The 12344-nt window shown below is 40.1% G+C and overlaps 1 protein-coding gene and 1 long non-coding RNA gene across 6 annotated transcripts in view; one reads left to right on the forward strand and one right to left on the reverse strand.

Annotated features, from left to right (window-relative positions):
- LOC309862833 (uncharacterized protein) overlaps positions 1-12344 on the forward strand; it is a 472598-nt gene that overhangs the window by 228648 nt on the left and 231606 nt on the right. The window lies entirely within an intron of this gene.
- The window catches only part of LOC309862847, a 385689-nt gene that overhangs the window by 66481 nt on the left and 306864 nt on the right, over positions 1-12344 (reverse strand). The window contains exon 7 of one of the 4 annotated variants that reach the window (XR_014310744.1): positions 1724-2319. The exons of the other annotated variants lie outside the window; for them this stretch is intronic. This is a non-coding gene — a long non-coding RNA (uncharacterized lncRNA). Of the gene's footprint in view, positions 1-1723; positions 2320-12344 lie in introns of those variants that run through there. 4 annotated transcript variants of the gene reach the window in all.

The following is a 12344-nucleotide window of genomic DNA, read 5'->3' on the forward strand; positions in this document are numbered from 1 at the left end:
TCCTGTGACATGTCTTTTGCTTACTTTTTTACCCAGAGGTATGTCTTAGAAGGCTCATTTGCTAGTAAACATAGATCTGCTTTATTCTTTTATTATTCTTCTACCATTTGTGTCAGAAACTGAGTAGTTGTTCATTAAAGGCCTGTTTTCCTGTTCTTCCTGAACCTGTATCCAGACCACGTCGTGAGTGGATATGGCTTAGGTTACTGCATTCTGTGCAAAGAAGTGATCTATGACACTTACAGGCCCAATATGTTAAAATCTTATGAAATCTTTGTTACCTTTTGTCATCCCTTGTGTGTTAGCTGAATGTAAAAGATTTAGCAGAAGATTCCAAGGTCTCTGGGAATGGTAGAGCCACATATGAAACAAGGCTGAGTAACAGAATTACCATAGAGGCTGCCTGCAAACCCCACATCAAATTTCTAAGCTGTTGAACTATTTTGGGTAATTTCTTAGAGGAATTAAGCTCTTAGTTAAAAGAGAAAAGACCTTTTGGTTGTTTCTAGTTTCTCTCACTATTGCAAACTCCAACCATTCTAAATATTTTGTGCTTGTCTTCTTGGGTATGTTTCTCTAGTGTTAAACACATAGAATTGGAATTACTAGGTCTTGAGATGTGTAAGCTTTAATACTCAACAAATGTTTTTGCACCATTTTTCCAAGTGGTTGTGCCAATTTTTTTTTCATCAGTAGTGCATTAGAACACCTTTCTCTCCTGTCTTTCAAACATAGAATTTTAAGGGAAACTCTTGAGTTTGACCCCTAAATATTTTCATATGTAGTTGAATTTTAATTTCATATCTCAAGTTCCAGGACATAAAATTTAAAAAATACTAGACATGTGACCCTTGCAGTTTAGTCTCTTTCAGAGCAGTCCCTAAGATTCATGCCATGAAGTCACTCACCATTTTGCTGTAGGAGTTGTAGCTGTGTATGCCAAGGCAGACGCATACCCATGTGTGCGTATTAGCTCTTCAATGAGCCCAATCAAGTGCCAGATTCTACCTCAGTTTTTTGTTTGTTTTTTAATTTTATTTACTTACTTGACATAGCCAGCAAGAGAGGGAACATAGGCCAGGAAAATGGGAGGAGAAACAGACCCCCTGCTGAGCAGGGAGCCTGATACAGCCTCAATCCAGGGACCCTGGGATCATGACCGGAGCCAAAGGCAGACACTTAACAGCTGAGCCACTCAGGCACCCCTACCTCAGCCAGTTTTGCTCTTACCCATTTCTCATTCAGAAAGAAAAAAGAAAAAAGAAAAAAAAAATATATATATATATATATGTATGTATCATTCATATATATATATATATATATATATATATATATATATATATATATATGATACTGGCTTCTATTTGGTGAATTTATAATGTATGCCAGGCCCTGTGCTAAGCATTTTACCTGTATTAACTTACTTGAGTCTCACAGTAAGCCTCAAATGTAGAAGTTTCTCTTATTTTGCCCTGCTTTTCAGAAAACTGAGGTGAAGGTAACAGAATGTACAGGTGAAAGAGCCGAAGTGTCAACCGGAGACAGGCTGCTGACTCAGGGCTGGAACTCTTTTCTCTTATACTCTGTGGATATACAGCTCTCATTCAAAGTCGGAGGAGTCCTACATTATTTCATTATGTTTTCCTCTACCTCACTGATGGAAATTCAGAGCTGTGGTAGTGTTTGTGCATGGGGGGATTAACCGGGTCATGAGGAGGTATGCTTTGTGACTGTCAAGGGTTTATTTTAATGAGTAGGACAACACACAGGACCGTTAAGCACTCTGCCTCAGCTTTGGGGGCATGGAGGGAATATAAAAGTATACAGTTCCGTAAGTCAAAGGTTCTAAAACAACAAAAACAGTGAAATCTGCATTCTGGGTGGCTGCTTGCAAAAGCAGCTGTAATCACTTGGCCAAATCACATCTTGCTCAGTGCTCCTCCCTGAACTTCCTTTGTCCTCACACTGAATATAATGCAGAGGAGGTCTGTGTGGGTCTGGGACAAGATGGAATTTGGACCAGCTGTTTTCAAAGGTTACATTTGAAACTCAAAAGCTAAAAGGGGTTGCTGTGAAAACTGTCTTCTGAAGTCAGAGTTCCCACATTGTATCTCGTGTCGGTACCGAGAAACTACGGTAGAGCCAGAGTTGGCAACACGTAAATCTTCCCAAGATGAACAAAATGTTAGTCGCTATCAAAGAGGCGCAAGGACATATTTGACTTCTCAAATTTCTTCCATATTTGTGGTTTTTGAGGTTGCAGTAGAATTCAAACCTCTCTGGGTTCAAGTTCATCTAGTCTTGACAAAATATGACTTCCTGTGTCAGCAAAAGAAGGTTTTGATTAAAAAAAAAATTGAGGACAATTTGATGAAATCGTTTTTACCATCTATAAATGAATCAAGGTTAGATTTCTCTTAAAATATACAGGGGTCAAAAATCTGGGAACAAAACACAAGCAGCAGACTCACTTGGCATTTCCTTGGACCGTGCCACATTGGAAAACCCTGAGTTCTTGTGAATCCCAAACTTGGTAAAAGGACAAGCACACAGAGCACAAAGAACGCTAACTGGGTACATGTAATCATTGGACAGAAGGCTGAAATTTTATTTTTTCACAGGCAAATGTGTTTCTTCAAGGCCGTCTTCTGTTTGTGTAATGATATATGTTTGTTCATTTAAGCAATGTCTACTATGCTTGCTTCGTGTCCAGTACAGTTATAGGCTTGCTCTACAGGAGGGAATGAAATCAACACAGTCTCTTATAGTCTTTGAGGGAAGAGATAAGGAAATAGGCACAAGTACTCATAAACAAGTATTCATACACTGAGACAGTTGCTATGAAGAGGATTATTGGGGTACTCTGATAAAGAATGAAGGGGGAGACCTATGTAGATAAAGCCACAGGGCAGATGTGTCTGAAGAAGCACAGTCTGATGGAGACACAAGCAGAATGAGGCCAGGCAAGGTTTCGAATGAAGACTCTGCGATTGGGATAACTATGGGCTGATTGGAGGCTGTGGCAAGAGCATACCGGGCCAGTGGGAGGCTGGCTGGAGCAGGGGCCATTTGATCTCAGGCAACGAAATTGCTCTGGAGAGCTTTAAACAGGGAGGTGACATGGTGCGATTTACATTTTAGAATTATCAGTGCAGCTGCGATGTTCACACCCTATGGGGGTGAGGGGGAGATAAGCCGGCAGAGGAGTACAGTGGAAGCAGGGAATTTCGATAGTACACATTTATAATCGTTCAAATGCAGCGGGGAAGAGGAACAAGAGTGAGATGTATCTATTTATCTGTTCTCTTGTCGTTGGCTGGACCTCCATCAAAGCTGACATGCATGTGAAATGTTTATGTAAGTTTGATTGTGTTGCATGAATTCCATTAAGCATTCTCAGGGGAAATAAGAATTAGGGAAACCACAAGGCTATTATTGAAGCTTGAGACTGTCAATTGTCAGAGACTGCAAGTAATAAAAGCACCCCTACTCGTGACCATAGCAATGTGCGAAGCAACGGAACTTCTGGGTTCCTGCGAGTTTGTGCATACGATGGGTGACTTATGTGGTTCCCATATAGGGAGCTCCTTGAGCAAGGCTGTTAGAAGATGCCCTTGGCCTTGGTCTCTTTTCCATTTCCTTGACATGAGATTGAATGGAGAAGGCAGAGAATTATTATTATTTTTATTTATTTATAATTTATTTATAATTTTTATTTATAATTATTATTAATTATTTTTCTATGTGTATGCTCATGAAATACCTTAAAAGAAAGGACGGTTGACATCTGTTTTCAGATGGCAGTGTGTGGAGACTCAAGAGCTGTGAATTTTAAAGCTCTAGTTGACATTTTGGACTGGCCTCCACATGTTCCACTGCTTGTAGATAGGATTCATCAAAAGCAGATATTTTTCAAGCTGTGCTGAGCCAAGGTGTTACCTGTAAATTTGTTTTTTAGTATTTCATTGTTCACCAAAAAGATATCTATGGAGTTCTCAGGTTATTCATGAACTCATTGTTTTGGATAAAGGGAATTGGATGTCCTAGACAGTAGGATTGCTAGGAACTACTGAACATCCATTGAGATCTGGGACCATGAATTTACTTTTACTTTTAAAAAGTCACAGTCCCATATTCCTCTAAGTCAAATAATCTCTTCGATGGAAAGTTGCCATAATCTATTTCTCTTGGTATCTGTGGTTTGAGTCTTTCTTTCATTGAGTGATAGATATTTCTTGAGTGTCTATTATGAGCCAAGCACTGTGTTGACAGAATCATCAGTAATAAGATAAGGGAGGCAGAATAAAAAAATAAATAAAAAGAAGACAGAAGTTAGGAGAGAGTGATGAAAAATAACTCAGGAAAAGAAACTTGAAAATCCCTCTGGTGTTCACTTCTTAGTCTGTCATTTTCCATCTATATGACCTTGGGTGAATCACTTTATCTACGTCTTTGTTGCCCTCTCTAAATTTGAAGACTTAATTAAACTATGGAGTCCTTGGTGGCCTTACAGGGAAAGGTGTAACTGAAGTGTCACATATGACACATATTTTATATTTCTGATTTCTTTGAAACTGATAAGCTCCAAGGATTTTGGTATCTTATTTAACAGGTAGCAACCACAAATAACTTTGATAAAATTCTCCTCAGAGGCTGAGAACTTGGTGAAATTTTTGTTCAGGAAAAAAAAAAAAGAAAAAAAGGAGTTTCTATTTAGCAGATTGATTTGCTTTGAGATTTTCCTGTTTCACGTAGAAAACAAGAGCACAGGATCTTGGGGGCCTTTATTAGAGATCCTATGTGTGTGTGTGTGTGTGTATGTGTGTGCGTGCATGCGCGTGCACGTGTGTGCAGCTGAGTTGTGTGTGGGCATTGTTGGCCATTTGTCTTTTTTTTTTTTTTTACATCAGAAATATAAAACATTTGGGACAGAGGAAACAAAATCCCATCTCATTTGCTTTTACATTGCTCATTTATGGGTCTCCATGTTGACATAATCCAAATGCTAATTTAGCCTAGTATGGCTAATCCCCTAGAAGTTGCAACAGTTAGCCACATAATTCAGTGCCACGCTACAGGCACTGTTCATTTTAGCTTCTCAAATTGGTGAAAGAAAAGGGTTAAATAGTGTTCGCTCCATGAAGCAAAAACAACAGTGAGAAAAAGCTAACATTGTATAGAACTTTCCTTCATCCATGCTCTTATACCAGTCTTTCCAACCCCATCGTCTACAGGGGTGGTTTTCAATCTGGGGCAGTTTGGTCACCCAAGAGGCATTTACAACGTCTGGACATTTCTTCATTGTCATGGCTCAGAGATGGAGGCAGAGGCCAGAGATGTTGCAAAACATCCCACAATGCCCTAGATAGCTCTCACAGCGAGGTATTATCTACACCAAAATGTCCACAGTGACAATGCTGAAGGTGAGAAAGCTGGGTCTAGATCACCCTTTTAAAGCCAGAATACATATGCCACTTTTCTAAGTTTGTAAGCTTGCTAAGAGAAAAAGCTAAAAATTGAATTGAATTTAGATTTTAACATATGTCAGTAGCTATCTGATACTAAGTGCTTTCAAGTTTGTACCATCAAATGTAAAATAAGTCCATTTGTAATAATAAAAATAATGATCCCTTACATATATAAGCTACTTTATAGTAAGTAAAGCAAATTTACATGCCTTGCTGTGTTTATCACTTCGATCCTGTTAAGAGAGGTATGGTTGCCATCATAACCATTTTATAGAAAGGGAATCATTTTTCCCTGTTGAACCCTTTGAAATGGCTCTTCAACTTGTTATATAACACCTTAATTATTGAGGAATCACCAACAAATTGTCATATGTCATGTATTTCTGGAAGGAAATACTGGGATGCTCATGTCTCTTACCCTGGGCTTGAGTGAACTCACTGATTGACAAATGGAACTTTAGGGACTGCCTTGGAAGTGGTAAATTGTATGGTATGCCACAACTATGCCATACATCTGATTTATAAAAATTAATTTTTTGAAAGGCAGCAGAAGATACTGGATGTGTCATTTTTACTTGAGTTGCCTTTTTTATAGAACCTGAAACAGATGAGATTATGAATAGGGAAAATTCTTGGTCTCTGATCTCCCCTCTCTATGGCTTTACCATGCTGTGATCCATAGATCATAAATTGAACATTTAGTGAAGAAAAGATCAGGGATATCACAGGCTAAGCTGTTGTTTGGTTCTCCTTGGCAAACCAAAAAAATATGAATATAAATGTTGTTTGGTTCTCCTTGGCAAACCAAAAAAATATGAATATAAATGTGTCAAATCCATTAGACGCTTAATGGACCTCCTTTGATTCTGGAAATGTCTTAAAGACAGTGCCAAGAGAAAAGCAAGCAAGACACAAGGATTCAGAAGAATCCTTGCTGAATGTGAAATGAATTCTTGCCTTGCCTTGCAACATTACTCTGAACCCAGGTTTTAGCAGGAGGCAGACCCAGGGTGAAGTGCTGGTTTGGGCACTAGCTCACTCTGTGAAATTACAGCAGTTGCACAATGCTCGATTTCCTCATGCACTAGATGGGATGGTACTCTTTAGGGTGACAGAGAGGATTAAAGCTGTGATGTAATGGACTTAGCAGTGCCAGGCACATTGTAAGCCCTGGAGGACAGCAAATCCTTCTTGAAGAGGCTGTGAAGCTTTGATTATGGCTATCCTTGCTGGTATGATCTCTTTTTGTGATACCTCGTTATGTATGTTCACTCTTGCCTGTGTGCAATGCCGTGATTCTAAATCAGACCATTGACATGTTTGGTAAACATCCCATGAATGAGACCAAACCCTCCCTCTTCTTAAAACCCTTCAAAGGACTTTCCTAAAGGTGGAAGTCTTCCTTTGCCTGCTCTTTAAATGTTGGAGCTCCTTAGGTTTTTCTCCTTATCCTGTTGCTTCTCTTTCCAATGTCCCAATGCTGTCTTCTAACAAGCATTGTGTACACCAGTGGTCATAGAAACACTATTCACAATGGCCAAAAGAGGGAAGCAACCCAGATGTCCATGAACATGTGAACGGGTAAACAAAATGTGGTATATACAGTGGACTATTATTCATCTTTAGAAAGAAAGGCAATTCTGACAGATGTGACAACATGAAACAACCTTGAGGACATTATGCTGGGTGAAAAAAGCCAGTCACAAAAGGCCAAATACTGTATGATTTTACTCACTGAGATTCTTAGAGAACTCAAAGCAGGGAGATATAAAGCCGAAGAGTGCTTGGTTGGGGGAGATAGAGGCTGGGGGAGAAAGAAAAGGGAATGATTGTTTAATGAGTAAAGAATTTCAGTTTGGGATAAATGAAAGAGTTCTAGAGATGGAGGTTGGTGATGTTTGCACAACAGTGTCAGTACTAGTAATGCCCCTAAATTGTACACTTACAAATGGTTAAAGTGCTAAATTTTGTTACCTATATTTTATCACAGTAAAAAATATTTTTAAAATAAGTACCATATAATAATAAAAGAACAATTGTTAGCAAATTATCGAATAGCAAGTACCAGGCATTGGACTAGTCGTGTTAGCTATAGTCTTAATTTACGTCTCACATTAACTCTTAGAGATCAGTGTATGGTTGTTTCCATTTATCAAGAGAAAATTAAAGGTCCAAGAGGTTGAGTAAGCCCAAGGTCAAAGGGCTAAGCAGTTGCAGAGCTGAGATCAAAACCAAGGTATCAAGTGCCAGATTCTTAATCCCTGTGTTTACTCCCTTATCTGGTGCCTATATGTTGACAACCATCATATTTTGATTCTCTAGCGCAGACCTCAGAAGAATGACAATGATAATGGTGATACTGGTGTTTTTCTCACAATATTTTCAGCTTCTTCAAAAAATTATGAAACAGTGCCCTTCATCCCGATTTAAAGATGAGAAATTTGAAGCATAGGGAGGTTAAATAACTTGTTCAAGTTCACTCATCCATGGCCAAGCCAGGATTTAAATGTAGGTCAGTCTGATTTAAAGCCATAATCTTAAATATAACTATGTTCTTGAATATCTCACAAGCACCCTGTTTAAAATAAGCTCTCTTTTTTTCGTATTTTAAAATATCTGAACTGGGGATATAACTTATTGTATCAATACAGGGTTCTCCCTATACCTCAGTATTAACTTGATGGATGGATAGACTTTGTAGAACTCGGAAAATTGAGTATTTATCACTCTAGATATACTAAGTGCTCAGAAGAAGTTTGTCAAAACATTTTCCAGGGGTGCCTGGGTGGCTCAGTGGCTTAAGCATCTGTCTTGGCCTCAGGTCATGATCCCAGTGTCTTGGGATGGAGCCCCACATCCGGCTTCCTGCTCAAGGAGCCTCTCCACTCTCTCTGTCTTTCACTATCTCTCCCTCTCTCAAATAAAATCCAAAAACAAACAAACAAACCATGATCTGCCCCACGATTACCAAAACCAAGCCTTTGGGCACAGATCTATATGAAAGAATCTGGAACCCAAGTGAAAAGAACAAATATGCATGGGATGGAATTTGCTTTCAGACCTCAGTGAGTTGCTTCTGGGGCCAGAAAACCTTGGCTCTCCCAAGGCAGATGTAGAGAACACACCTATGTAATTTTTAGACATGTAAGTCATTTTACAAGATTTTGATCCCCCCATTCTAGCCACCTTTCTCTGTTGCCCCTGCTTCTCTCCCTTCTCAGTGAGCACTGCTATCTCATTTCTAAGAACTGAGACATACTTGGTCTTTTCAGGGGCAGGGATGTCTTGCATCAATTCACATTGTTGCCTCTTTATCAGTTTTACAATTTCCCTCAGAAACTCCAGAAGATGGAACTGGACAACTTGGAGCCCAAACACAATTTCTAAGACTTAAATCCCTGACCCCCAGAAAGACCCTAAGAGTTGCTATGGAACGCAAACTCCACCAACAGATCCAGTCTGCTTTGTTCTGTGACAAGTTCCCTAACAACCATGAATCACTAGCCATCCTAACAGAAGGGCTAATTTTCCTGCTGTATAAAATCAGCTTTTTATAAAAACAGGCATCCTTGATGACATGAATAGAATCAAATGACCCAAATGCAATTTTTAACCAAGGGAGTAGTGGCTAAAAGTTTCCCCCCCTGGAGTATATCTTGTCTTGCCTGTACCCAGATCTAGATCTGGAAAAGTTTACTTGCAATAATAATTAAACATTGCCATGACAACTGCAATGCTTAAACACTGCTGTTGGCAGAAAAAAATTATTTCCCAAGGAAAAAAAATTTTGAGGAAATACATGCAATTTTTCAAGGCACAACAAAAATAGATATGGTTACCTTAAAATATACTATAATTTTCCCAATTATCACTGGTAACATAAATCCAAAATGCAGTTGAAATTTCAGTGTGATAGTCACAGTAAATTTAAAGGTTGATTTGACCGGTATTATCTGCTAGAAAGAGAGGAAGGAGCTTGTACTTGGGGAGGGCCACGAGTTACTCTAGTCATCAAATATTCATGCTATAAAAAACTCGGTAAAATAAAATGATGGTTCCTAAATAAATGTCAAGAGTTAGATGGCATTCAGTGAATGGTTCTAGTATGAGCGCAAACAGTGATTCTTTAATTACAAGCAAGCAAAAAATAACTAATTAAATGTCATGATGGGGGCAGTGAAAGTATAGGGGGACAAGGGCTCAGGGGAGACCATGTCAGAGAATTAGACTCTGATCCTAAGGAGAGGGCAGCTGGGGCACCTTCCTCATTTCTGCAGAGCTGGGTTCAAATAATGCCCAATAGTACCATGCTAGTGAGTCTGCATCCACAGGAGGGAGATCCTTAGCTAGGGAAGGAGCCTGCAGTAAATGTAGCTGGAAACTTAGGTTGCTATTATTAACAGTAATAATAACTACCACTGAGTGAGTACCTGGTCTGTTCCAGGGGGTTCGAAAGCACTTTATGAACACTCTTCCACCAGATGAAGCTTGTGTGTCGGATACCAGTGAAGCACACGAAAACTTTTTTTTTTTTTGCCAGAAATTGCTGTTTTGTGTTTCTCAAAAGGCATTGAATTCCTCTCAGAGGAAAACTTGGAAGGTTGCTGAACTACCTTTGTTCATATTTTGAATTGGTATTGTTTTTATTCTAAAGTACAAAACGGGGTGGGGGTGGGGGCTAGGCAGCACCATAATCTTTTCAGTATCAAAAGCTCTAAAGCTTTGTCTAGGCCACCGGGTCTCTGTCACCACTCCTTCATTAACTAGTTGCCATTGGGTAATGCCAGGACTGGGAGAAAATCGCGGCCTGCAACTTTAAGTGAGGTTGGAGCACCCGTCTCCCACCTTCCCTGAATGTGCTCTGAACCCCTTCATAGCAGCACCTCCTGTCCGTCCTGGAGACGCTGCCTGTTGCCAGTCCCCCTTGTTGTTTCTATCTGAACTCTGCGTCTGATTCCATATCATCACTCCCCAGGATATTTCTACCCGGGCTGAAAACACACATCCCACTTCCAGGCATCTGCTTCACGTTTCCTGGATGGCCCAGTAATGTGTTTGTTTAGCTCACTTCACATTTGACTATAGATTTTGCCAGTGGCCTTTTGAACACCAGCCTCAGGATGTTTGTTTTTGTAAGTTTTTGTCTTATCTCACTTCCTCTGAAACAGCCTCGCTTTTCACAGCTTGGCTGAAGCCGTTCTCTGCATCGCTGAGACATCTTGCCAGTGCATGAGGCGAAAAGATTTGCAGTTTGAAAATCCTAACTGTTCTGCATTGCAGCATTTCTCGGAAGAGGCAGAAGAGCACTCGAGGAACATGGGCAAGAGTAACATGCATCAACAGTGGTCTCTCTGCCTCTTTTCTCTCCCTCTCTCCCTTTCCCCTCACCCCTTCTCTCTCACTCCTGCCTGGAACTGGGATGAAGTTCAGCGGTTCTCAAAAAAAAAAAAAAAAAAAAAACCAGGGTTGGGGGAAGCACCTGGGGAACTTGTTAAAATGCAAATGCGCCAACCCTGTCCTCAGAGATTCAGACTCCAAACAGCTGAATGAGCCCTGGGAATTTTTTTTAACACATCCCCCAACACCACCCCTATCATTTTGATGAAGTAGTTAATGGATCTGAACATGAAGAAACGCCAGTAAACTGGTGAAAATCTTACCCTTGAACATCACCATCTTAGATGTGGCTTTGAATTCTAGCTCAGGAATTGCTTGGATGGGTAACCTTCTGAACTCCAGTTTTCCTCAAATGTGGATAAAGAGCACACTGGGGGAATTCAGTGGGCTAGGTGCAAAGTGAATGTTCAGCAAATACTAGTTCTCATTTTTCTTTTGTTTTTAAATTTATTTATTTGACAGAGATCACAAGTAGGCAGAGAGGCAGGCAGAGAGGCAGGCAGAGAGAGAGAGAGGAGGAAGCGGGCCCCCTGCTGAGCAGAGAGCATCATAATGGGCTTGATCCCTTGGACCTTGAGATCATGACCTGAGCTGAAGGCAGAGGCTTTAACCCACTGAGCTAACCAGGCGTCCCTACTTCTTATTTTTAAATTATTATATTATAAAGAAACATACAATGAATGAAAATAGTAGAAAACAAATCTTAGTGGTCTTCTAGGGGAGCATGTAGTCTTAGTCTATGTGAAACTAAAGGCAAAATTTGGACCAATATATGAAAGACAGAAGGCAAGTGCCTAGCTCTTCTATTTTCAATGATCTGTAGCCCATATCTCTCCCTTAACTCGGTCTGTTCCTCAGTCCCATCTCCCCTCATCATCCTTTGGGAGGTTTCTTGAATTCACTTCCTCAGGAGGGTGACTTTCCTGACCTGCAGGTTGAATCCACATTACCAGTTACTTCCTCTTGATGTGTTCCTCACGTGTTATTGTTAACTAGTAGTGTCATGTCTGTCTTCCTTCTGGACTGGGAGCTCCCCTAAGGGAGCTTGTAAGCAATCGTTGCCTTCTTTCTTTTTTTTTTTTTTTTCCCCTTTACATTGTTTTTTATAAATTAATTTATTTATTTTCAGAAATACAGTATTCATTATTTTTTCACCACACCCAGTGTTCCATGCAATCCGTGCCCTCCATAATACCCACCACCATGTACCCCAACCTCCCACCCCCCGCCACTTCAAACCCCTCAGATTGTTTTTCAGAGTCCATAGTCTCTCATAGTTCACCTCCCCTTCCAATTTCTCCCAACTCCATTCTCCTCTCTAACACCCCTTGTCCCCCATGCTATTTGTTATGCTCCACAAATAAGTGAGACCATATGATAATTGACTCTCTCTGCTTGACTTATTTCACTCAGCATAATCTCTTCCAGTCCTGTCCATGTTGCTACAAAAGTTGGGTATTCATCCTTTCTGATGGAGGC

The sequence above is a fragment of the Mustela nivalis genome, assembly GCF_964662115.1.
Source record: "Mustela nivalis genome assembly, chromosome: 1".
NCBI classification, from domain to species: Eukaryota; Metazoa; Chordata; class Mammalia; order Carnivora; family Mustelidae; genus Mustela; species Mustela nivalis.